This window comes from Kogia breviceps, chromosome 3 (genome assembly GCF_026419965.1).
Source record: "Kogia breviceps isolate mKogBre1 chromosome 3, mKogBre1 haplotype 1, whole genome shotgun sequence".
Taxonomy (NCBI): Eukaryota; Metazoa; Chordata; class Mammalia; order Artiodactyla; family Physeteridae; genus Kogia; species Kogia breviceps.
The window spans coordinates 90,956,971-90,984,575 of NC_081312.1; the positions used below are offsets into that span (position 1 = coordinate 90,956,971).

Below are 27,605 nucleotides of genomic sequence, written 5' to 3' on the forward strand. Positions count from 1 at the left end.
TCTAAATGATTTCCAAGTTTCTTTCTAGTAGCAGGATTCCTTAATGTTATATTTATCTTCATATTTAATTTTAATTGCTTCATAGTAGCAAATCTAACAGTGATTTAAAAAAATATGAATCCACTTCGTGAATGTGCATATAGCTATCTGTACAAAGAGACAGACACATAAGTAGTACAACTTTTCAAATTTATTATTGCCATTTACATTTTACAACACTTTGCCCTTTTCTTTCGAGATCACTTAAACTTCATTGCTGCTAATATAGTTCTTAGACTCAATTTTCAGAAATACATAGATACTATCTTCAGTTAGCAGTAATTGCACCTCATTCAGCTCTCAGGGGTTGATACACTACCATTGCACAATTTCCCTGTAATTTTCAGTTACTTCCCTGAAGAGCCACTCCCCATGGAATGTGTAGGACAGACAGGGCAAATGAGTTTCAAAGTAGAGAGCCAAACCTGATTGGTAGTAGCTGTTGCATCTTGTGTTGTAGAAACTTATGGGGCTACATCTAAGGTCAAGGAGAAAAAGGATACCTTGACTGATTTGCAAAGTCTTCTGTGAAAAAGGGAGAGGGCATGGTAGCCTCTATACAACAAATTGGCCATCTTTGATTCGGTATTTTCTTTGGAGACACATATCCCTCTTAAAGCACTCACACTCATTAATGATCTCTATACAGATTGATGAGTAATTTAATGCAGATGTCATCTGGCACAATGTCTCAGAACCGAGCTTGAAAATAAGTAACTCCTAATGGATAAGGAAACTTGATAATGATTACTTTTGCCAGTTCTTACCATTTGCTTTATTTTGTTGCTATTCCCTCAGTTATGAGGGAATATTTTTAACATTTTTAACCATTTTATCAGAGACTCAAAAATGCCATGAATGATTGTGCTACGACAGATAACACCTTCACCGTAGATGTATAAATGTGGACATATATAAAAATAGAACACCACCACACATACACACAAACACATACAGAGGTTTTAAATAACTTTTCAAAGTCAGACAGACATAGGTTGGAATCCTGCCCCCTATCTGCTAACTAGATGTGAGAAATTGGGCATATCACTAGCTTCTCCAAGTCTTAGTTTACTTTTCTGTTAAATGGAGAAAATGTCCCTTAAGAGATGGGAAATAAATTAAAGCTAATGCATGGAAATTGGCCAGCTAGGTCCTAGAACACAATAGGTGCTCAGTCATGTTGGTTTTGGCTACAAATAACAGAAAACCCAACTCAAAATTGCTGAACAGTGAGGAAATATAACATTAAGTCAATAATAATAAGTCCCGAGATGGGGTGGCTCCAGGGTTGATTAATTCTTTGGCTTAACAATATCATCAAAGACTCAGGTGCTGTCTATATTCTCTGCCGTTCTCATCCTGTCAGGCTCCCCTTGGCTAGCTATAGCTCTTTTCATGTTCCCAGTAAAACTGGCACATTCCAGGTGAGAATCCAGCAGATCAAGAGACCAAGAGTCCCTAAGAAACCTTTCCTAGTACAAACTCTCCCATTGACAGAATCATGACACCTGCTCACACCTGTAACCTAAAGCAGCCTTGGGCAGGAGAATGGGACCACCACAGTCGACTTACACGGAGGAGACTGGCTTACCAGTGGATGCATGAACAAAATACAAACTATTTGTATTTATACATTGTTATATATGCATATTATGTACACACAGTGTACGTGACATAAACATATTCATGAGTGCTTTCAAGCTATAAAACTTTAGTGTGTGGCCAGAAATATTTTTCTGCCATTTTTTGAAAATATTATGTCCCTAGAACAGCATTTTCATTTAATTAGGCAGTTAAAAAATATAAAATATATGACATTGGAGGACAGTGCTACAAACAAGTGGACAGAATATATCAAATGAATTTGCTCCCATATTTTTTTCTTTTTCCCCCCCTGTGACTTGTTTTAAAGGAGAAGTAAGATACTCCTGCCAGATTAACACTTTGAAACATCATAATAAATACAAGCCATAATTATGAAGCCACTTTTATCTCTTGAGAGGTAGAGACAGAAACACTAACTCTCTTTCTCTTCAACTCTGAGATAAATGTGAATTTATAATCCTGAAAGTTACCCACATTTTTTTGTCTTTCTTGTCCCTTAATGAAATATACTGCAGACTACCTGAGTGGAAATCTTAGCCTGGCTAAGTCTTCCTTCACTCTGTACTGTTCAACCTCTTTTCCTGATACAGTAATGCAGTAAATCAGATCCTAAGGCCCCCTAAAATCTGGATGAGGAGGTTCCTCCTTTACCTGTCTTTGTACGACTTTGCAATAAGCAATAAAATTAACCACCTAGATCTTCAGTATCAGAAATTTCTGCTTTCAGTGCTTTATGGCTTCATTTTTGTTCACCAAAGTGAAACTTCACTCAGTCCTTATCTGATAAAAGTCTCATTCCTTAAAGGAAGCAGTAGCCCTTGCTCTGCTGTTCTGTGTATACCCAACCTTCCGAAGAACTATTAGTCTCCAGGGGTCTAAATGGTCCTAAGGTCAAATTCTGATGCTGATTCTGCCATTCAACCTCTTGGAGCCTTGTTTTCCTCACTGGAAAATCAGGATAATAGATCTACTTCATAGACATGTTGTGGTGAGGTCTTTCTTCAGGAGGAAACATATGCAAAGCACTGAGCATGGTATCTAACATAATAAAAAACTCAATAAATTATAGTTTTGTTATTACTACTGTTTTCAAATCAAGGATGCTTGGCAATATGAAATACTCATATCTGAAGTATTTTGTAGATTTTGCACATGGATAGGTTCCATAAAATATATCTGGATGGTTACTTCTAAACACACAAAGAGACAGAAAAAAAATGCAAGACCACTTCTGCTAAGAAGTGGCATTTCTTGAGCACATAAAAGCCTGATAATGCTACCACATGTACACCTTGCTGCTCACATTTTAGACATGGTTCTGGCAACTTATTTATGTTGGGGCTGGGAAATTTTATTATGTTGTGAAGTATTTTCAGATTATGAATTGCATCACTTAAATAATGGACCAAGTTACTCACAGTGACTTACTGTATCAACTCAACCTGACCCTGGGTCTGAACTGTAATTTTTCTAGGCGCATTCCCTCATTCATATACACATTCATTCACTTATCCACACAATAGATAATTTTTGAACATATTCAGTGTTCAAAGAGCTTTTCTTCCCCTTGGCCTTCAAAGAGTCAAAGTTTAGTAAATAATGAAATAACTGCATCCAGGATCAGTTTCATGGGTGTGTTACCTGTGCAGTCTCGCTGGGCCCCATGCCTAGAATGTGCTGCTTTAGCCATCTTGAAATTCTTAATAATTTTTGAATAAGGAGCCCCATATTTTCATTTTGCACTGGCCCTGTGAATCAGGTAGCCTGGCCTGATTGCTCCTTTTCACCAATGCTGTTTATTCTGTAGGATCTGAGTTGACAGGATCTGAGTTCCCATTGCCTTGCACTCTCAGGCAAGCTGCCTAATTTCTCTGGGCCTTGGTTCCCTCAGTTGTAAACTGAGGCAGAATAGACATGGTCTCCAGGGTCACTGCTGGTAATCTGCACACTTCAGGAGAGTAAGAAACGAGTGTCAAATGATGTCCGCCCTGGGTTTGGATTGTAACGGGGGTGACCACACTCTCAAAATTCAAAATTAGGACATGGGGATTATGGGACCAAAAGAAAAAGAAGTTGCCGTCAGGACTCTTTTTGAGAAGTTGAGCTATGTAGCTGAAACTTTTGACCTCTAGACTAGGCCTACATGCCGTTTAGTGATTTTACAACATAAAATCGAATTGACTGAACACTGGCATTATTCTTCTCATTTCATTTGGATTGTCCTTTCCTCTCTATAGATTTTATGCTAATATCCCAGAGGAGATGTAACTCACTCCAATACTTTAGCCACACTTAGAAAAAAATCTATATCCAAGACTTTAAAACTCTCATATACAAATATTGGCATCCTTAAGAGTTCTCTAATTTACAGTCCTCATTTTGTATATTACAAGGTGATAATCAAACTATTTAGGCAGCCCACTGGCGTGGGCAACTGGCCAATTAAAACAGACCCCACAGTGTGGTGCCAGGGGGAATGCTGGCTCTGGGCATATACTGTGTGGGCTTAAACTTCAGTTTTAACTTGTAGAGAAGACACCACTGTACTCATGGTGGTCCAAATATCTAGTTCTCTGGAGACCCAGTCTCTCCAAGGTGCAAGAAAGAGGTACCGCCAATGAATCTGCAGTCACCCTGTGTGAGAACCAAGATCTTCTCCGATTCAGTCATTATGACACTTCAGAGCACTGTTGTAAATTCTGTATTTAAAACTTGTAGCTGTTTAATGGCAAACACAGACTTCAGGTATACTCATGCTTTTTATCAAGTTGAGGTCACCAGCAAACTGAAATAAATAAAGACATATCAAAGAAAAACAACTTTAAGTTAATTGAGATGTAGCAGTCATCAGGTTGAGATAGACCTTCAGTTCTGCCTGGAGCTGCCTTCCACTTGAGCAAATTTTAGATCACAAGACAATTTGATGCTCCAGGTGTCTCGAATCACCCACCTAAACATCTGCATCATTAAGTGGACCTTTTTCCACTTCGCACACATGTTGTTGGCCTGTTTGAGCAGAGATGGGAAGCCGTTCTGTAATGTTAAAAGCCCACAAACAACTCCAGTGTAAGTCACAGTACCAGGAGCCAATTAAAATCAAAGCCTTGGTGCTTGGTGCTACAGATTTCATCGCTTAAATATTAAGCAGTTTTTACTTTGACATTGATCAAGAGGTGTTAATGTAGATTCTTTTAAACAACTCAGTTTAGGGTGTGTGTGTGTGAGAGAGAGAGAATGGTAATTTTTTTCTGCTTTCAAGAGCTGGAAGTATCATGTCTTTGGGCCTCCTAAAAGTTACTCAGTTTAGGGGTTGTTTGTTTATTCACTTATTTTCATTTAATTTAACCTCATTTAATTCTAGTTTACCTTGGTAGAGAACATCTTGATTTCTGCCTGTTTTATTGTGTGCAATAAGATGATTAGCTTAGGAGCCTTGGAACCAAATGGGAGTTTATATTTTAGCTCCCAAGATATTTCTTCAGCCCCGAATGGTTGGCTGACTGATGTGTTTACATTTGTATTAGCATTGAGTGGGCTGATTCAAAAAGGGCCACAGAAAGAGCTGAAGTCTGACTTCTTGTTGCTCTAACACCTTGAGGCAGAATTACAGCATTATCTTTGTCTGCTCTGGTATTTATTTTATGACTAATAAAAATGGCTCAAAGTGACCAAATTCTGAAATGGATTCAGTGTTCCAGCAGCCATTTATCTTTAAGGTAAAATGTAAACAGTTCTGCTTAGAAATTAGGAAAACATGTATTTAATGTTGTGCTACACATACAAATAAAAGTATACTTAATGCTTAGAATGTCACTTCCATGGCGGGTAGTGAAGTAGGGTGATGACTCCAGCAAGAAGACTGGCAATGAAAGTGTCCTTACTTCTTGCCAGTCCGCTCCCCGGGCTTTAAGAGGAAGTTTGGAATTTGTGTGAGCCAGGTCTTTCTTCTCCATTTTCCTGTGCATGTTTTTAGACTAGAGAAAGGAGACCTTGATGCCAATATTTAAACAACTGGGGTAAAAATGGTTTGGGCTTTAAATATCCAAGGACACAATTGCAATCAGTTCTCCTTTGCTTTTGCACTTGACCACTGAGAAGTCTAAGCCAGGTTTTCTTTCTTCTGTGTGACTAGAATTCTTAATGCAAAAGGCAATCACCATATTACTAGCACCAAGAGTACAGCAGCGATTTTGAATTGGCATGGATCTTTGTGAAAATCAGATTAAAGTTCACTTTAAAAATAGAGACTGTTGTTGCTGGTTTTATTTTAGCACTTTATATTTTGGAGCCCTAGGAAGGAAAAAGTAGGAGGTTAGAAGGGGAGAAGAGTAAAGCCAAAATTATGACATGCTAATTTAACTGAAATCTCTGAATTACTTCCATTTTCTTTTACTGAACACCCAGAGTATAAATATGATATTTAAAATTACAGAGGACTTATTCTCTAGGAAGTTACCAACTAAAATAATATTCCAAGAGACATATTCCATAGGATCCAACTGTTAGTTCTTGGCTTTGGTCAACAGAAGGGCAGTAAGTGCCTTCATCAAGAAAATGCTCAGCTTATTTGTGTTGGAGGGTGGCTTTATATATTTATATTTATATATATATATATATATATATATATATATATTTTAAGTGTTGTGCTTTTTTTAAGTAATTAATTATTTTATCTTCGGCTGTGTTGGGTCTTTGTTGCTGCACTCAGGCTTTCTCTAGCTGAGGGGAGCGGGGGGCTACTCTTCGTTGCAGTGTGCAGGCTTCTTTCTCATTGCAGTGGTTTCTCTTGTTGCAGAGCACGGGCTCTAGGCACCTGGGCTTCAGTAGTTGTGGCTCGTGGGCTCAGTAGTTGTGGCCTGCAGGCTCCAGAGAGCAGGCTCAGTAGTTGTGACACACAGGCTCAGTAGTTGTGGCACATGGGCTCCACAGCATGTGGGACCTTCCCGGACCAGGGCTTGAACCCATGTTGCCTGCATTGGCAGGCGGATTCTTAACCACTGCGCCACCAGGGAAGTCCCGACTTTATATTTTTAATTGATCATCTCTCCATCTCTCCTCTTATAATGTTAAAAAAAATACAAAGTATTGTTTTTAAAGGGGAAAAATCCTTAAATCACTTATTTTGTCTTTAGTCTCTTTTAATATTTGTCTATATGTATCTCTGTTTTTATAGAGTTGTAATCAGTGGACATACAATTTTATATTCTGATTTTTCCCACTTGGTATTACATCATAAACTGAGGATTACTGGTCTTCATTATTATCATCTGAATGGTTGCATAATATTCTATGAGACTGGTGTAATATACTTTTATTTTAACTACTCCATGTTTAGAAAATTAATGTTTCCAATTTTTTCACCATCATAAATAAGCATCTTCCTCTAACAGGTTCTTTTTTTGTTCTTCTTACTTTAGATCATTTGCTTAGGATAAAGTATTAGAAGTAAAAATTACTGAGTTAGGGTTAGTATTGTTAGCATGCATGGATGGGAGCATATGTGTACACATTGCCAAATTGTCTTCTAAATGGTTGTACTGATTTTTTTTTTGCGGTACGCGTGCCCCTCACTGCTGTAGCCTCTCCTGTTGCGGAGCACAGGCTCCGGACGTGCAGGCTCAGCGGCCACGGCCCACAGGCCCAGCCGCTCCGTGGCATGTGGGATCCTCCCGGACCGGGGCACGAACCTGTGTCCCCTGCATCGGCAGGTGGACTCTCAACCACAGCGCCACCAGGGAAGCCCGGTTGTACTGATTTACCCTGCCATGTTCAATATATTGATTTCATCCCAATTTACTAGTATTAAATTTTATCCTTAAGAAAAAAAAAAGGCATTTGCATTTTGTAAAACTGTACCTTGTTGATGTAATTTGCATTTCTGATTAATAACAAGAAGGCTGATTTTTTAAGAAACTGAGATAAGACATTTTAGGGACAAGTTTAGTCCTGCTTGACATGCAGAAAAACAATCTGAAGACTGGGAGTTGTCATAGCATCTACATTCTGACCAACAGCTTCCTGTGTCTCTGCAATATATCCAGCTCTGACAGCTAATTTCAGTCTTCAGCTCGACTAAGAGGAGAAAGCAAAAAAAGCAATATTTCAGGCCACAGAGAGTACCTTAAAGGATCCAGGAAAGGATTCTCCCCAAAACATGCAGTATCCATCCCAACACCGAGTGTTTAAAATAGCAGCAATCGGGGCTTCCCTGGTGACGCAGTGGTTGAGGGTCCGCCTGCCGATGCAGGGGACACGGGTTCGTGCCCCGGTCTGGGAAGATCCCACATGCCACGGAGCGGCTGGGCCCGTGAGCCATGGCCGCTGAGCCTGCACGTCCGGAGCCTGTGCTCCGCAACGGGAGAGGCCAGAGCAGTGAGAGGCCCGCGTACCGCACAAAAAAAAAAAAAAAAAAATAGCAGCAATCATTCAGTCATTCATTTGACTCATGAATCTGCAATCTGGGCAGAGCTCAGCAGAGAGACTCACTTCTGCTCTACATTGTATCAACTTGGGTGGCTCAACTAGGGGCTGGAGGATCCATTTCCAAGTTGGCCCACTCATGTGGGAAGCCCATGGGTGTTGCTTGTCATCTGGGAGATCAACTAGGGCTGAGAGCCACAGCCTTAGTCCCTCTCTACCTGGGCCTCTTCGTGAATGCTTCATAGGCAGCTTGGGCTTCCTCCTACTATGGTGGCTGGATTCAAAAAGTGTCTGAAGAAACAGAAAGTGGAAGCTGCCCATTCATTATGTTCTGAGCCCAGAAGGTGATATAACATCACTTCTACCATATTCTGTTATTCAGGTAACCATATCCCAGATTCAAAAGAAGGATCTATACACCCACTTCTAAATGGGAACAGTATAAAAATATTTGGGGACCATGTTTTTAAACTGCCATACAGTATTCTAGCTCTTTGAAAGGCTAAGAATCTAGATACTTGAAACACCATGGACTGGGAGGTATTATATTATAGCACTGGGCTCTACCCTTGCTTTCTAGAATACTCCAGGAGTGAGTTCTCCATTTACCTAACTCACCTTTCCCACAACAAGGAATTCAGTCATTCAGTTTGGTGTCTCTTGACTGACTTTTCCACTGTGGAAATCTAGCAGCATTCCTTCCACTCCCCAGCCTTCCCCAGGAAGCCAGGTCTCAGGGCTTTCAATCATCTGTGTCATGGCTCTTTTCTTTTAAGATAGATATTAGAGGTGGGCCTGAGTATGTGATGCATCTCAAAAAAAATAATGACATTAAGTATATTTGCTGCATTTATAGTGGCAAAATATTTATCATCTAATGTGCTGACAGTTGCATTTATGAGGATCTCACCTGATTGCTGAGTGGTTTATTTAGGTGTTTCTATTCCTAGTGCCAGGCAAAGGGAAAGGCAGTTTCTTTGTCCAGTCTTCCAAAGAACATTCCAAGAGAGATTTTGGAACGTAGAAGAAGACACTGAAATCACCAGAGGTGGTCTTCAGAAAAGATTAAATTATCACAGGGCAGGGCACTCAGAAACAGAGTTATGCTAATAATGATACTAGCAGGAATAACCATAATAATAGCTAATACTTACTGCACTTATTTGACTGGTACAGTTTTAAAGGTTTTCTGAATATTAAGCCTGTAACCTTTAAAACAATCCTTTAAGATAGTCCAATTATTTTCTATTTTTTACAGATGCAAGGTGAAGTAGTTTTTCCAAGGTCACACCGCTAATGGGTGGTGGAACCAGAGTATTCTTAAAGTCCATTTCCTCATTGGATTGTGTGAGGGTGTTTATTCTCAGGCGTGGTGAGAAGATGGGCCATCCTCTCATGGCTCCTTCTGTGGGTTTCCACAGTGACCCCCTTTTTCAGCCATTTCTCAGGGTTGAGGTGGGCTGTGGATAAGAGTTTCCACTTGTCTACTAAAGGAAGTAGACAAGCCTTCAGAGGTGGAGACTTGCCTTCTTACGTGCCCACCCCCACTCTCATCCACTCTGCATGGCCTGCAGGACACTTAAAGGAAGAGATTCTCAAGGGAGCCTTTCTTTAACTCTGAGGGACCAAGGAGCAGAGAGGGGCCTGGCAGGCTTTCCACCCTCAATTTGTGTCCACGCAGGAACACCTGAACGAGGAGGTTCCCTGACTTTGGGGGTGGGTCCCCATTGCATCCCTGCCCTGTCACCCCCAGAAACAACTTGAAGGCGCTGATGTTGGGTCAGGGATGGTAAACAAAAGGCCCCTGACTGCTTCAAAGGTGGAGGTAGGAAGAAGAGGTGGAAACCAACTCCCAAGACTTAGGGAGACAGGATCTTCGCTTGCTTCTGGCATGAAACTCCTCTCTTATTAGTTTTTTGTTTCATGGAATCTTTATTTATTTGTCTGCTATAGTTACCTGCTAGGTCATTAGACTAGAAGAAGAGATGAGTGCTGTTCATATCTTAAAATAACAGTAATAAATCAAGCTAAAAACATATGACAGTGTGCTTTTCTTAATAAATTACAAAGGCCTCTTTCTCCTCTCCTTTTTGTCTCTTCTGCATTATCTTTTTCTGGTGTGGTGATTAAGATGACGTTGGAGTCAAATAGACTTAAGCCCCGCTGTTTAGTTTTGTGACTGGAGACAGATTATCTCTTTATTTCCTTAGCTGAAAATTTGGGAAAATAGCACCAGCCTCCTAGGGAGTGCTTAGCACAATGCCTAGTGCTTCCTTAGCATTCAGCCACGGCTTGTTGTGATCGGTTTCACCTCTACTTTTCCAGTCTCTAGCATGTGCATATTACACATAACTCCACGTGTGTCCCATGAACACAAGAGGAGTATGTTACCCAGCAAACCCTGCTCTCTTAGTGGAGCAGTCACGGTAAATATTTCATGTAGTGGCCTGTGAACTTATTTCCACTAAGGAGTCATAGATCCTGCCTTCCAGGAAGTCAGTCTAATCAGAAAGACAAGCATGTAGCTGGCCAGTGCTACCCACCGTGGTCAACCCATAGTCAAAATGGATGGAGTGTTGTGAAAGGAGAGAAGTGGAAAAGGGCTCAAACTGGTGAAGGCTCCTAAGGGACGAATAGGAACTTGCCAGTCAGAGAAGCCATGGAAGGTGTTCTTGGTCCAGAGAACAGCAGGAGCCCAGAGCAGGAGGCCCAGCAAGGCCCTCGCCTTGCAGCATAGCTTCATGCAGGGAAATAGGCATGTTAATATTTACCTGAGCAGAAGCTAAATAAAGCACTGATAATAATGCGACTTCTTCACACTCGGATAGCACCTTTACAATTTACAGAGTATTTTTACTCACAGTGTCTCACTTTTCTCTTTGAAAAACCACGGTGAGTTAGTCAGCACCGATGCCCCCTTATCTCACCTCCAAAGAGGCAACAGGGCTGGCCTGGGAGCGCGGGAGGCCGCTGTACCCCACACTTGCGGGTGGGTGGTACCCTTGCTGCGGGACCCCTGTGCTCCTTCACAGTGGCTTCCATTTCTCCTCCCTTTGGCAGGATGGATGCTGCAAAAGACACAGTAAGCGGACAAGGTATAAATGATCACTCGAGACAGAGCTCAGGGCCTGGGAACTTTTGATTAGGGCACCTCGAAAGGAGGAGCCCCACCTCCATGGGGTTGAAGATCGTGCCTGTCAGTGGCTGCCGCTACTTGAGTTCCCACCACCCTGAGGGCTGTCTGGGACCTTAGCATGTATGATCCAATGTGAAAGAGGCAGCTCTCCCTCTCTCCCCAGCTTGGTACAGACACAACCACTTTGGAGGAAACCCAGAGGTCCCTCCTATCTTTCTTCTTCAAGTACTGGTTAGGGTTCTCTACTAAATCTGGTTGTAACCCCACTTTTGTCCATGTATCCTTTATACAAAAGACCTCAACCCCTCCATCTCCCCTGGCTGGATAATCTTTCCTTTTTATCCAGGAGCTGTGAGTCTGTAATATGGGTAGGAGGTGAAACAGAAAGGCAGCCACACGTTTCCCTCCAAAGGTAACTAGTTTCAACAATGTTCAGCCCGTTGGCATGTGTAAAGCAACACTTTTTTCTGTACCTCCCCAGGATGCCGCCTGTGACAGGGATAGAATTGGGGGCCCCAGATCCAAGGCACTGGTCATTGTAGGAAATGGGACAGAGAATATCATTGGTGCGTTAAGTCCTATATATTCATCCCAACGATAGCAAAATCAGTGGAGGCCCCAGTCTTACTGTGGTCAGATCAGCAGCTGTAAGAGAGAACACCTTCCCTGCATACTGCAGCATCATTCCACGCTGGCGTGTGTCTGCGTTTGTTGCTGGTGACCTGGGGGATGACCTGTTGCTAGCACTTCACCATGAGTGGGAAAAGTGCTCTTTGGAGATTTTTTAAGTTTTTTTTTTCCTTCAAAAGATAACGGAGTTGCATGTATCAATTCATTTAACCAACAACTATTAAAAACCTATATGCCAACCACTTTTTAAGGAATGTATTTACAGTTGTAAAGGACACAGTCCTTATACTGAAGGAACTCACAGTGTGGGGCTGGGGGAGGGGAGAGGATGTTGAGAAACTAAGGAAATGTAATATTGTGTGCTATGTGCTCTGATAAAGGTGAGCCCAGATTTTGGCGGCAGGAGGAGGAAAAGAGGGAAAAGCCTGGTGGGAAGTGATTTCTGATTAGGAATTGGCCACATAAAGGAAGAGGAAAGGACAAGAAAGGCACTCGAGGGGGTGGATGCAGCACATGCAAAGGCCAAGAGACAGGAGAAGCAGGCTTGTTATTAGAACTCAGTGAATTCATATACCCACAGTTTGGGGTGCCAAAAGAGGTGTCATCTAAGAGAAATGACATCCAAATGCTGACCTCTGGTCCCTCTTGGGCCTCATATTTGTAAGCTCACTGCTGAATGTCACTGTGGAACCTGGTTTTTCTTTTTCTATCCAAATCCACTTTGAGCCTCTCTTCAGATTAGCCACTAAGGTGATAGAAAGAGCAGTGGACCTAGAGACAGATGACCCAGAAGCCTTTTTTTTTTTTTTTTTTTTTTTGCGGTATACGGGCCTCTCACTGCTGTGGCCTCTCCCGTTGCGGAGCACAGGCTCCAGACGCACAGGCTCAGCGGCCATGGCTCACGGGCCCAGCAGCTCCGCGGCATGTGGGACCTTCCTGGACCTGGGCATGAACCCGTGTCCCCTGCATCGGCAGGCGGACTCTCAACCACTGCGCCACCAGGGAAGCCCCCAGAAGCCTTTTATTAACAGCCTGGCCTCAAGCAGTTCTTTACCTCCTCATCTATACAGTGGAGATTCATTCACTAACTCAACCAACACTAAGTAGAGACCGGGTACCAGACACCATGGTGGGTTATAAAGATAAAGCAGAGAATGGAACAGACCTCATCTCTGTTCTCTTGAAGCTGACATGGAGTTCAATGGAGATAATAATTTCTGTCCTAAACATTTAAGGACTAAAATAGATAAGGTATATTTGCTTTAAAAAGTGCAAGATGCTATAAAAGTGAAAGCTCGTTGCCCAACTCTCTGGTCTGGGGTGAGTCTCACTGAGAGCTGGGAGTTCCTCATCACACCCTCACACACAGAAGTTAGTGAAATACCTCCATCAGATCAGCTACAAAGGACATTTGGGGACACAGAGAGGGGCTAAGAAACCTAGAGTTTCCTGGTGTATGTGAGCTGAGCTTCCCACAAGCATATCACACAATTTAAAGAAGAAATTGGAAATGATCTGTTGACCAGTGGGAGAGGCCGCACCACCTCACCCCTGGGGCCAGGGAAGCTAGAGGGCAGCGCCTAAAGGCAGTATTTCCAAGACCACGTGATTGGGAGGAGGGGGAAAAAAACGCATCTTCTGCCATTCTATCTGGCATAGAGTCAGAATGCCACATCCACATTCATAAGCGCCAGTGGAGACACATTCCATGTTCAACACATCAGTTGGTTTGTACTACAGAGCCCATTTGTGGTTTGGTGTTATGGATCAGAGGCAGCGATCACAGCTCTCCTGTCTCGGGGTTCAGAGAGGGAGCACATGCATTTTGTATCCTAGGCAACGCCAGTGCTATAGGAAAAATTTAGAAGTGTGAATTCGGAATTCTGTTACTTTCGGTAAAGAGCCTTTTTCGACCCAGGCACCAAACTCAGAATCAATAAAATCTAATGACTTAGACGGGCCTTAGAGATGGTCGATGTTCTAGCCCAACCCTTCATTTATAGATGAGGAAACTGAAGCCAGAGGAGGTGCGGCCTTTTGGCTGCTAGAGTAGAATCTAGATTGCTCAGTCCCCTGTTATCTCTAGGTGTGTTTGATATGTTTGACGTCTGGCGTGAAATTAGCATCCCCATAAGGAGAGGCGAGAATAAATGTAGATAAGGGTAGTATAACCTTTGAGGCATAATTATCTCCAGCAATAGCGTGGACCCCGCAGCCCTTCCTCAAGGTGGTGCCGTGGTCAGCCTTGCACTGGCTTCCTGGCACTCACCTGATCACAGAACATGATCACAGGAGCTCAGAGATTGCTCTTTAGGTAACTCACTCAGGCCTCACAGCATCTCTCTGAAAGGAGCTGCTAGTTATCCCCACTTCACAGGGAACTGAAGTACAGAGCGGTTAAGCAGCTTGCCCGAGGCTGCTTAAGTGACTAAGCTTGGTCTCCTCCCTAGGCATTCTGGCTGCAGAGTTCATGTTCGAAATCATGGTACTCCACTGCTCAGCACTCACTCAGGCTCCACCCCAGAGGAGGAAGGGCCCAACTTTTCTCATACCCGCTCGGTGTTGAATAGATTCAGTAAAACTCAGCAGTTGGCATAGATTTACTTAGACTCCCATTTTGCCTCTGTGGACCCAGAGGTTTCAAAAGCTCATAGATACGTGAGATAACAGAGCCCAGACAAAGGGCTGCAGGTGAGTCACAGGTGAACTGACTCAGGCCCAGCCTGGGCCCTCGCAGAGCTTTTTCTGGACATAAAAATTCACTTGGGCCAATTTATTAGTCCAGGTCTGTTGGCTGAACCCTCACCAGGGGACCTCATTTCCATCAGTAGAACAAAATAACATTTTTAGAAGTTGTTTCGAAATGGTTATAAACTAACAGGAAGTTGCAGCAATAGCAGGGTCCCATGTACTCTTCACCCAGGAAGTGGATTTTTGAAAACAAGTCAGAACTGAATTCTCTAATGGAATGCAGATAATGTTAGTGCTGTATCGTAGATCCTTCTGAACAGTTAGTAATCATTCTCCACATTTGCCATAGACAAGCAGCTGTTACTGTGTTTTCAGATACAGAGGGCAAATACAAAGGCCATATTTTTGGCAACTGGAAACCATAGTGCTTGGACCAGGAATGTTTGGCTTTACAGATTTTTTTTTAAGTCTACTTTGCTTTCTCTAGGTTGTTAAATTTAACCCTTCTGTAAACCCTTCAACAGCTATTTGAAATCATGACATCACCTGGGAACCTCTGATAAGGTGATCTGCAGAAGATGAAACAGGAAAACATTAGCTTCTTCATGTAGAGCAAATTCCTGTCATTGGCAGGAATGAGAAACATACATCAATAGACTCCCATGACATCTGGGTTCTGCACCAGCTTTACCACTCTTGGACCTTAAGCCCCTTAATTTATCTCCTAGGAATAGTAGCAGCAGCCCATCCTCAATCCTCCCTTGCCTGGGTATTGTTCATGTTCTTTGAAAACCTAAAACAGGCCCCATACAGGATATTGAAAGCTATGGCTCCATAGTGGTGGCATCAGACGAGTCAGTAGAAACAGAACAAACATGCTTTACTTCTGTCATCCCAGCCCAGAAGGCAGGACCAGGCATGGACCCAGGCCCTATTAGCCTGAACAGAATGTCTGCGCAGGCCATATGGCAGCCCCAGCAGGTGATCTAGTAGAATAAGCCAATGTTCCAAAAACAGGCTGAGTCCTTTGGCATCTCAGTCATCCCTTGGAACCAGGAGCCCTTCCTTTGTCTAGAACAGTTCCTTTCCTGGAGGCCAAAGGGGAGCAGCCGAGCCTGGCAGGGACCACACTTGTGGAGGAGATAACACAGGAAAAGCTTTTAATGTCTCTTGTCACTAGTTAGCCTTGAAAGCCCTGCAGTCCTCCCTGGAAAAAGGACACACCATTGTACTCATTTCTGCCACAGCAACCTTCTGCTTTCTCTCTCTCTCTCTCTCTCTTTTTTTTCAATTGCAGATGGTTCCTATATTTTATATTTTCGCAAAACTGGTCCTCATGTTGATCTCTTAAGAGGTTGATGTGTTTTGTCATCTGCCGGGGTAGCAGATTCTCTCTGCTTAGATATGGGACACATCCTCTCATTAGTTTCTTTTGTTATTTTCACTTTAAATGAAGATTGTTTCTAGGTCAGTTTAGCTTTAAAATGTTACCCGACTTGAGTTAGGATGGACAGGCAAAGTCTTGTAGGCTTGTAGGTGTCACTAGAATTTTGCTCCCCTGAACCATGGCTCTGATCAGAGGTCGAATTCTGGGATTCCTGGTCAGATTTGCTTAGAATTTGGCAGAGGCAGGTTAGATCCTGTTTTCTGTCCCTTCCTGCTCAATTCCTTTTAAGTGCAGTTCCTTTCTGAATTATTAATATTTGACCAGAAGCATTACTGATGGAGATATTGGTATGCTTTGCTTTAAGAAAACCTAGACTTAGAATGAAAACCTGACATAAGAGCTGCTTTAATTTTCAGAAAACTTCTTTAAATAGCCAGCTTTCCTCATGCATGTAAAATATAATTAAAATAAACAAAACTGACCCAACTTTTAGGAAGACATTGATTATAAAAGCAAGGCATTAATAAAGAACACAGCAGGCTTCCATACCCTGCAGTGTGCCCTTTTCTGCCTTCCATGGTGTCTACTGCCACCTTTCTTTCTTTTCTCTTCTATCAGAATCTAGCCCCAAGGAAAGATCTTACAAATGCATTCATACTGATTTCTGGCTTATGTTACGCTCCAGCACTACATACTTTATAACTGGAAAAAAGCCCGTCAGCCAAAGAAAAGAATTTCCCATTGCAGAATCTCCAGCATCAGTCAGCCATTAGGCAGGTTGATTTTTATTTTATTTTTCCTTGTTGGGTAGTGGGGAGTCAACAGACTTCCTTCTCTGCCAGTTCCATATATGCCACTCTTTAATTTCAGGAACAGCTCAGTTTTCCTTTCCTTGTTCTGGGAAAGCTGCAAAATGAGGCAGAATTTCAGTGGGGGTGGGGGGGTGAGGGAAATCACTTACTCTTTTGGCCTGTGTTGCCCATGCCTCCGGGATCAAAGAGCAGTTTGTTAATGATGGGAGGGTGTGAAAGGAGGCATCTGTTGCCATTTGCAAGAACCTCTTAGATTTGGAGCACCTGGAAACGCCTGGGGCTGATGAGGGTTGTGTGCTACTGCTGTTGCAGGGAAATGGTAGACCCAAGACTCCAGGTGTTTGGGGCAATGGTGACAAGGTGTTCAAGCCGTGGCACCTGCGCCACCACAGCTGAGTCACCACGTGTATAGCCTCCATCTATTTCTTTTTTTCTCTATCCTTTACATAATGACCGAGGACCTCCTACATTCCAGGCCCTGTGCCTCATGCAAAGGATAAAGAGGACAAATACTACGTACCCACTATCTCGAGCAGAGCCCAGTTTAGTAGGGAAAAATGTAAAAATAAGTAACATGATGATGAGGTGGTGAGTTCTGTAATAGAAGTCTTTACAGTGTCATAGTATGATTAGTCATCCTGAGGGGAACAGAGCACCCAGGGGAGCAGGATTTGGGGTAGTTGGAAGAATGGGAAAGGGGCAAAGGCCAGGGACATTCTGATCTGCTAAGTAGACAATTTCCAGGAAGGGCTTTTGAGAGATAATAGTATGTGTAGAAGACGCTACTTTGGGACGAAGATTGGGAAGCATTAGTAGCTGAAACAGAGAAGCTGGCAAGAATCAAATTGTGGAGGACCTTGTAAATCCTGGAAATAAATTTGGACCTTATCATAGAGGCCTTCGGGAACCATAAAATTGTTTTTAGACAAGGAAGTAACATGATGCTATTTGTGCTTTGAAAAGATTATTCTGGTGGCTTTGTGGAGAATAAACTAAAAGTCTAGGAGGGCAGAAACCAGTTCAGGGTAGATTCTAGAACAATGAAAAGAGAAATTAACAGGATGTACTGACAGGTTGGAAACAGGATGATGGAGGGGGAGAGATCTAGGGTGACTCCCAGGTTTAAGGCTTCAGAGACTGAGTAGGATCTTAAAAATATTACTAACAACAATAATAATAATAATTGTAATTGTTGGATCCTTACCAGGTGCAAAGGGTTTGGCTACGTGCTTTACACAGATTATTTCATTAAATCATTGTAATGTTAGTGCTTAAATTATCTTCATTTTATGTGTGAAAACTTGAGACTTTGAGAGGTGAAGTGACAGGCCCAGGGTCACATGGCTGGTAAGTGATAGTGCATGAATTTGAACCCAAACACTTGGAGCTCAGAGCCTGCCCTCTGTAGGGAATTTAGCAGTAGTACAAGTCAAGACAGAGTATCTGAAGTTCAGATTTGCACCTTACCAATTTTAGTTGCCTATATTTTATGAGCTGAAATAGTTAGCAAGAGAGTTGCAAGCTGGATCTGGAGCAGAGAAGTATGATCTCTGCTGGGCATGTGGAGTGAGTGAGGATTCATCAATTAATCAGTGGTAGTGGAGAAGTTGTGTGTAATGTGGGTGAATCTTCAGAGAGCCTGAACAGAACCATGAAGAACTACATCTAAGGGTGGGCATGTTCGGACAAGTTTGGGAAGGTTGCTGACAAGGAGTAGCTAGAGAGGTGAGGAGATAACTATGAAAGCCAAAAGTAGAGCTTCAAGACCTGATGGAGGGACCACCATGACTGAATACTTCAGGGAGATGAAAGAAGATTTAAAATGAGGATTGAGGGAATTCCCTGGCCGTCCAGTGGTTAGGACGCCACACTTCCACCGCAAGGGGGCTTCGGTTCGACCCCTGGTCGGGGAACTAAGATCCCGTGTGCTGCAAGGCGCGGCCAAAAAAAAAAGAGGATTGAGTTGGATTTGACCGTAAGGTGATTGATGGGCAAAAGTTGAAGTTAGACTGAACTGAGTTAAAAATTTAATAAAAAGTGAGAAAATGGAGACAGTGGGCTGAGACGTCTCTTCAAAGCAGTTTGGCTGGGGAAGGGGTGAGAGACAGGGAGATCAAGGAGGCAGCCTCAGGATCAGGGAGATACTGTTTGTGATGCGAGCCACTTGAGATGCTGGTATGTGGAGGGGAAAGAACGCGGGAGCGGTGGGTATTACACCAGGATGTTTATCTGAGCAGGCAGGGAAGTTGGATTCTGCCCTCCAGCCCTCAGAAGGAGCTCATGGACTCTGAGAAAAAGTGCTCCTACACTTTCAATTTATCTCCCTTTTATTACATGAAGAATTCAAGCCCAAAATGTGAGGTTTCCTGTCCATGGTCACATAGCAAGTCCATGACCCCAGATCTGCTGGTGCCTGGTCCCTTCCTCTCCTGCTGCTGGTGTCAGTGGGAGAAGCAGCCCTGACATTCCTTATGCTTCCAAGCTCCCAATCCTCCAGACTGACTGTTCCCTGCTCCATCAGAACGTACATCCTTACAGATTCTGGTGTGTCAGCAGGGCTTCAGCTGTGTTGGGGGGTGAGTCAGAAAGCTGCTTTGTCATTTCCTCAAAGTGCCAGAGGGCAATGTTTTAAGTTGTTAAAGTGTCATTAACAGAACAGTGCAGGAAGCCTCTTCCTCTCACCTGGGCACCCAAGTTCCCAGAGGGAGGAAGGGTCTCGAAGTCAAGGGCCTTTCAGAAACCTCTTCCTGGCCCAGGGTCAGGGAGGATATATTTGTTCCTACATGGTGCCCTGGTCCCCAAGCCCTTGTGCAGGAGAAGATCGGGCCGAGGGGGGGATGGTGGCAGTGGGGGTGACAGTAGAGCTTCCTTAAATGAGAGAGCTGATGCTCTCCCAAGAGACTCCATCAGTCAAGAACCACTTGGTGAGGGCTTCCCTGGTGGCACAGTGGTTGAGAGTCCGCCTGCCGATGTAGGGGACACGGGTTCGTGCCCCGGTCCGGGAAGATCCCACATGCTGCGGAGCGGCTGGGCCCGTGAGCCATGGCCGCTGAGCCTGTGCATCCAGAGCCTGTGCTCTGCAACAGGAGAGGCCACAACAGTGAGAGGCCCGCGTACTGCAAAAAAAAAAAAAAAAAAAAGAATCACTTGGTGAGCCTGGATGTAAGTAGCTACCCAAGCTGCTGAGAAGTGCCCAGAGGACCCTGCCCCAACTCTGCTAAGAGGTCTCCTGGAATCTGTATCATCATCTCTTCTTCTCACCTTCTTATACTCCAGAGGTTATGCTGTCACCTTGGTTGTCACACCATTCTCATTAAATACTGATGTTGAGCACAGATTAAAATCCATAGTCCTACACAGAACGCACTGCCTAGTATCTAAAAACGTGAATGCTCTATAAACATAAACTTCTCTTTTGTAGTTGACCTTCAATTACAACCCTCCGTTTGTTGGTAGGTTCCAAGGAATAGCAATTAACTTCCTTCTCTTTGTTCTTTTTCAATCTACTTAAACCCGTTGCTCCTTTTCCGTTTTGTCATGTGGGGCTGTCAGGCCGTAGACCTATAACTCCTGTAACTCCATGGGCCGTCCTTCTCATGGACTGCAATGTGAACACTGCCCCCTGGAATTTCATAGACTGTGGAGTGAATGGTGCCCTTTGCTGCAGCTCCAGGCCCACCCCACTTCTCTCCTGTAGTTCACAGCACACTCAAATAAAAGAATGAATGCTCTTTGGGAGCAGAACCTAGGGTGCTCATCCTCCCTGGGTCTGCTGCTCTCTGTTGTTATTGTTGTTGTTTTGTTTAACAGTATGAAATAAATCTAAATCGGGCAGGAATCCAAAATGCTAATCTTGCCCTGAGAAATTTAGCAGAGCTGGTAGTTTTCAGGACACATGACTAGTTCTTTTGTTTCTTCCTTCATTTACAGTTTATTCACAGTTGTATCAAGTATTGACAACTGTGAGACCTGCTTCTCCCAAGGGACTGACTCTTCTTCGGGCTCTGAAGAACTAGGAGGACTTAACTAGACCAAGGATGGGAGGCAAGAAGGGCCATCCAGAGGGAAAGGAGGAGCAAAGGCCTGGTGGAAGTAGATGGCATATGACACATTCCAGGGCCAGAACCATAGCCAGGGTGGTAGAAGCATGAGTAAAGAGGGAGAGAGACTCAAGATAAGGCTGGAGAGGGAGCCAGGACTCAGAACAGGAACTGCCCTAAAGCCTCATTGCAAAGATCTGGACTTTCTCCTAAGAGTAATAGGAAGTTCCTGGAGGATTATGAGATTCTATGATGGGGTTTATATTCTGAAAAGCTCATTCTTGTTTCATCTACCGAATGAATGGGAGACAAACAAGGGGCAGACAGAAAAGTAGGGAAAAGGTCAGAAGAATGTGGTAAAAGGCAAAGCAAGGAACCACAGTGCTTTAAAAAGCTGTGGACAGTCAACTGCATCTAAAGCTACTGAGGGATTACATGAGGTGGAACTGGAAAGTATCCATTGCATTGAGCTACCTGAAGGTCATCAGTGTTTTTACTAAAAGATGTTACTGAGAGAGGAGCTAGAACAGAGGAAGTAGAAGACTGAGTGGGAGGTGAGGAGATGATAACAATGAGAATGAAAAACTTTTTGTCAGTGTCTGGAAATGGAAAGAAAGAGATAGGCGGTGACTAGAGAAGGGTCTGGGGTGACAAGAGCTTTTTCACCTTTTTTGTTTTTGAGATGAGAGGGGTGTGGGCAAATTTAAGTGCTGATGGATAATATTTAAGCAATAAAAATTTATAGAACATGCCGGAAGAGAATATAATCCATGTTTTTTTCTGTTCCAGGAAAAACAGAAGGGGTTGGGTTTAAAGCACATGGAGGGGAGCTGGGGAGTGAAATCCTCTTAAAACAGGAGAGAAGGAGGAAAAACTTCATGACGAAGCATATAGGTTGATGTTCTTCATAACGGGAAGGAGGAAGGAAGGATTGAGGAAGTTCCTAACTTACAGCTTTATTTTCTACGTGAAGTAGCTATGAGGAGGGAGAAGAGATGAGGGCCTTGAGGTGAATGGGGAAAGCTTAAACTTACTGATTTGGGGTGTGGGCAAATCTAGTAGAGAAACATAGGATCCCCACAGTTTTATAGTGTGAGTTGTAGTTGGTGGTCAAGAATTCTGTGACATTAGTACATATCAAATTGCGGCAGACCGTGCTTGTCTTCCCTACAGCAGCTCAGCTGCTCTGGGGAAGGTGCAGAAGGCTGTGTTCATCCTAGGTAGAAACTTTGCAAGAAAGTCTGACACAGTAACAAGGGATGAGGGAGTCTAGAGTACAGGCAAAAGTATTATTGAAGTGGTTGACTACCGAATATTACATATAAGATGGATAAAGTGGTATGGCAAGACTGGGGATGAATAATGGATTAGAAGTTAGGAGAAGAGAGGAGAGCAGTTAGTAGACTGAAGGCCCTGATGAGAAGGAAGAGTAGTCTGGTGAAAGCAGTCAAACGAGCTGGAGGGACAGAAGTTTGGGATCAAAGCATGCACTGCTTGACTTCCTGATTTTTGAGGTGAAGAAGCTATAGCTGATAAGTCCAAGAGTGGAACCATGGACCAGGGCTGCTAAAGTCTTTGAAATGGTTTTCTTAGAGAAAGTGACTGGGAAGTTATCAGCTAAAAGAAAGGAGGAGGGGCAGAACCTCAAGTAAGCACAGGATTTTATTGTAAAAGGTTGGAGGCCCAAAGTCTAGAAGAAATACTGGGAAACTGGGCAGAAGCAACTCCACTGTCAGATCCTGAGGTGTAGGGGGAGTATGAGGGTCTAAACAGCTCCTCTTTGAGAAGTAGCATTTCCAGAAGAGAGCCAGGGATTTAAAATCAGCATGGTTCTTTCCGGGTTCTTTGGACTGCGGAGAAAATTAAGTAGGCCTACTGCATTTCTGAATTCTCATTTCCTTTGAACTAATATAGCTTTAAGAGAGACAGACTATAGATCAATTTCTCTATCTGGGATTCATTAACTTCAAATTTGGCCACTATTCTGTAACCATAAAAAGAACTTGTATTAACCAACCCTATAAATTCTCTTGCTTAAAGAACTTCCTTTCAGTATTTCTTTTAGTTTGGACCTGCTAACAATAAATGTGTCAGTTTTTGCTTATCTTAAACATCTTATCTTGCTTCATTTTTGAAGAATATTTTCACTGATTATAGAATTCTAGGCTTGAAATGTAATTTCTTTCAGCACTTTAAAAATGTCATTCTGTGGTCTACTGAATTCCATCATTTCTATTGATAAGTCATCTGTCGGTATTCCTGCTTCTTTGAAGGTAAACTATCTTAGCTTTTAACATTTAAAAAATTTTTATTTTTAGCATCTTGACTATGATATATTTAAGTGTGTTTTTTCTTCGTATTTAGAAGTTCTTAGTGCTCCTTTAATGATTGCCTTATGGTCTTTCATCAGTTTTGCAGCCATTATCTTGTCTGTTATTGCTTCTGTCCATTTTTCTCTCTCTCCTCACTCTCAGGGACTCCCATATGTGACATCTTTTCACAAGATCCTGTGTGTCTCTTACTCTCTGGTCTGTTTTTTCCAACCTTTTTGCTGTCCATGTTTCTGTGTGGTATTTTCTATTAACCTATCTTTCAGTTCACTAATCTTTTCTTCAGCTATAAGAAATATGTTGCTAAACACATCTATTAAGAAGCTTTAGTTCTGTGCTTATTAGATGTAGAATTTATATTTAATTCTTTTTTAATAGATTCTAGGTATCTGGTGAAATTCTCCATCTTGTCACCTTTTTTTCTTGGACAAAATAAACAGAGTTACTTTTTAAAACTATATATGAGAATTCTAATACCTGGGTTACCTGTGGTCCTATTTTCTATGTCTTTTTTCTCTCTTAATCTTAGTTCTTGGAATGTTTAGTAATTGCCGCTTGAATGTTGAGCATTTTGTGTAAAAACTTATAGTCTCTGTCACTCAAGCCCTGGCTATCTTGGCAGCTCTGAACTCCTTTTAAGAGTTATCCTCATTATATTTAGGTTTAAACTCAAGAATGTAAGGGGGAAGCCCATACAAAAAAAAAAAAAATCCAAAATATACTTACTCAGATTCCCTGCTCTCTCACTGAAAGGAATAACCTCATATAGGTATGTTCTTTACTATAAGCTTACACGTAAGGAAGGTGGTTCCCTCCTCCTTCTTGGAGGCACCTATGTCTATGAAGCTCTACATTATCCTCTAAGAATACCTCTATTATTGTTATGATGATGTATATAAACAGTTGTAAATAAATAGCTGTACAAAATAAAAGAGTAAACATATCTATTTTTTTGGCCCTTTTGCACCATAAGATCTAACAATAATAGTCATGATAATATTCAGTAAGATTTACTAGAGATTTATCATAGGCCAGGTTCTGCGTTAGATGTTTTGTATAGATTATCTCATTTAATCCCCAGAAGAACCTATGAGGTAGTAAAGGTAGTTATCCCTATTTTACACATGAGGAAACATGTTTAAAGGGTTAATTCACCTTAAACAAGGTTCCAGAGCCAGGAAGTCAATGGCACAAGCAAGTTTGTACTCAGATCTTTCTAACCTCAAGGTCTAGGTTCTTTTCCAACATTTTGTCCTACCTCATGTCTTGCCTTCATTCCACATAACTGGTTTGATGATTTCACCGAGCCCTGGAATCCTGGGATACTTCCTTAAATAAGGTGAGAACAAAGTATTCTGAGGGGTTTACATGCAAATAAATCTCCTTCCTGGTACATTTTTCTTGGGTATTTCCAGATTCTTACCTCCCCTACTCAGCTTTGCTTTGATATATGTTTTTACATTAAATGCTTCCATTTATAAGTTCTGTGGCAAATCTGAGAGTAATTTTTTAAATAAAGCTTTATGCAGGGACAGGAAGTAATTAGTGGTGGGGTTTTATTTTTGGAGGATGAGATTGGTGAGGGGTGGGGTATAGGGAGAAATTGCTTTCTGCAGTGTCAGATGAATGAGTTACAGGAAATGATGGCTTAGCCAGCAGCTTGGTGCTTACCAGTGAGTCAGCAGTGATTCCACCGTCAATCTCAATGCTGGAATCACAGCTGTGAAAGACACTCTTCTGGGTGAGGGCCCCTCCCTGCCTTGCTGTCTGGGGCATGGAAGCTCTGCCCACATAATGTGAACCGTTCAGTTACCTGTCCTAGTGGAGAAAGATTCACAGAACTACCTTCTTGGGTTCATGCAGATATTTCTGTGTTTCTTTAGGATTCATTGGTGTTTCTGGTTTTTTCCTCTGAAACCCAGCAGAAACATCCAGTTTGGGATTGATGTAATAACAGAATTTAATTCCTAGGGCAATATTTCATATTTTTACACTGCTTCAATGTCTAGGGTCTTTTTAAAAATTATTATTGAAGTATAGTTGATTTACAAATATTGTGTTAGTTTCAGGTGAACAGCAGAGTGATTCACTTATACATATATATATATATATATATATATATATATTCCTTTTCAGATTCTTTTCCTTTATAGATTATTACAAAATATTGAGTATACTTCCCTCTGCTATATAGTAGGTCCTTGTTGTTTATTTATATATATAGTAGTGTGTATATGTTAATCCCAAACTCCTAATTTATCCCCCCCTTTCCCCTTTGGTAACCATAAGTTTGTTTTCTATGTCTGTGGGTCTATTTCTGTTTTGTAGATAAGTTCATTTGTATCTTTTTTTTATAGATTTCACATATAAGCAATATCATATGATATTTGTTTTTCTCTGTCTGACTTAATGATAATCTCTAGGTCCATCCATTTTGCTGCAGATGGCATTATTTCACTTTTTTATGGCTGAGTAATATTCCATTGTATACATATATATGTGGTATATGTATATATACCACATCTTCTTTAGGGTCTTTATAAATGGGAAAACACTGTGGAAAAGCAAGACAGGAAGACGCTGCTTCAGGAAAAATGGTAGATTGAAAGAGGTCATTTTGTCATGATTGAAAATATGTGTGTGTGGCAAGAAGATTAGAATGAAATCATTACGGTTGTTGGGTTGAGATGGTAGGATTGTTAGTGATTGCTTTTTACTTTTTTTCTAGGTTTGATAAATAGGCTCAAGTTGTAAAATTTATTCTAAAAGCAGTCATTTCGTATTTTAAACTGACTATCCACTTGTGGGAAAAAAACTGGCCAAATAGCTTTAATATTTTAGGATATCTTTTTCCCGGACTTTGCTCATATTCTTAAGGTCAACCTGGTCATATACATGGTGTCCTGTAGGAAGTGGGCAAGGAAGATTAACTTTGCTGAGAAGCTGTAGGTGCCAAGCTTTTAGTTCTTTTAGAAATTAATGCTAAGAGAGATCGAAGAACCTTTCCCAGGTCAATTAGCTGGTGAGTGGTGGAGTTCCATTCAAGCCCCAGTCCCATTGCCACCAAAGTCCACACTCTTTCAACTAGAGTATAGAATGATGCTGCCGCAAGGCCCAGTCCTCCAGGCTTTTTTGCAGGCTTTTTTCCAAAAACCCTCCAGGTTTTTTTTTTTTTTTTTTTTTTTTTTAATTAATTTTTATTGGAGTATAGTTGATTTACAATGTTGTGTTAGTTTCTGCTGTACAGCAAGGTGAATCAGTTATACATATACATAAACATATAGCCACTCTTTTTTAGATTCTATTTCCATATAAGTCATTAGAGTACTGAGTAGGGTTCCCTGTCCTATATAGTAGGTTCTTATTAGTTATCTATTTTATATATAGTAGTGTGTATATGTCAATCCCAATCTCCCAATTTAGTCCCCCTTCCCCCTTGGTAACTGTAAGTTTGTTTTCTATATCTGTGACTCTATTTCTCTTTTGTAAATAGGTTCATTTGTACCATTTTTTTAGATTCCACATATAAGCGATATAGTATTTTAAGTGTGTTAACTTACTGCTGGATTAGTTGTCCATTGAGAAAAATCGTATTGCAATATTTTTCTCTCTTTTTGAAAAACTAGGATTCTAAATTCCACATATACATACTTGGCTTCTACTCTAGTTAGAAAGACAAATACTGAGAGTGTTGTATAGAATGCATGTGTGTGCATCTGTGTTTTTGACATTAAGAAGATGAAAGAGGCATGGTAAGTACTTAGTTGAACGGTTGTACTCCCCCAGAATTTGAAGTGATTCTCATGATCACACCTAAAGTTCTTAGATATATGAGATTGAGGCTAAAGCTAAATGTTTTACTGTTCAGTATAGTATCTATAAGTGACAGTTTCTGTTGAAGAAGGAGTGATATTGTTGCAAAGCAGAGGTTTTACAGTTTCACAGACATACCCATTGGCCCAGTAGGTCCTTAATTTATTTTTCTAATAAATTAATAACATTTAAAGATTTTTGCAGCTAATATTTTACAATTAACACTATAAGCTGTGTTGAGATACTGACATACAATATACTGCACATATGTAGTTGTACAACATGTTAAAATTTAACATATGCCTACACCTATGAAACATCCCTTCAGTAAAGATAATGAGTGTATTCATTACCCCCCCGAAAGATTTTTTTGGAGTGCTATATTTTCTAAGAAAAAAAAAAACCCAGCCATTTAATTTCATTATCTAATTTGATGAAAAGGGCCTGGATGGGGGACTCAGGTGATGTGAGTCTGGACTCTGATCTTCCCCTAAGTAGCTCCATGAAATTCAGCGAGTCCCTTCGTCTTTCTAGGTCTTAGTTTTCTTATCTGAAAAATGAGGGGGTTGAACTAGATGGTCCCTAAGGCCCTGTATGTCTCTAAAGCTTAATAAAGCTAAGAGGACAGGCATACTTAGGGAATTGGTTTGTGTCCAAATGGTTTTATGTAAAAATATAGGCTTCCCCAGTCATCTGGTGTCA

The 27,605-nt window shown here is 41.7% G+C and overlaps 1 protein-coding gene across 16 annotated transcripts in view; it reads left to right on the top strand.

Moving 5' to 3' along the window:
- Positions 1-27,605, top strand: part of SEMA6D (semaphorin 6D) — a 607,719-nt gene that overhangs the window by 564,871 nt on the left and 15,243 nt on the right. The window lies entirely within an intron of this gene.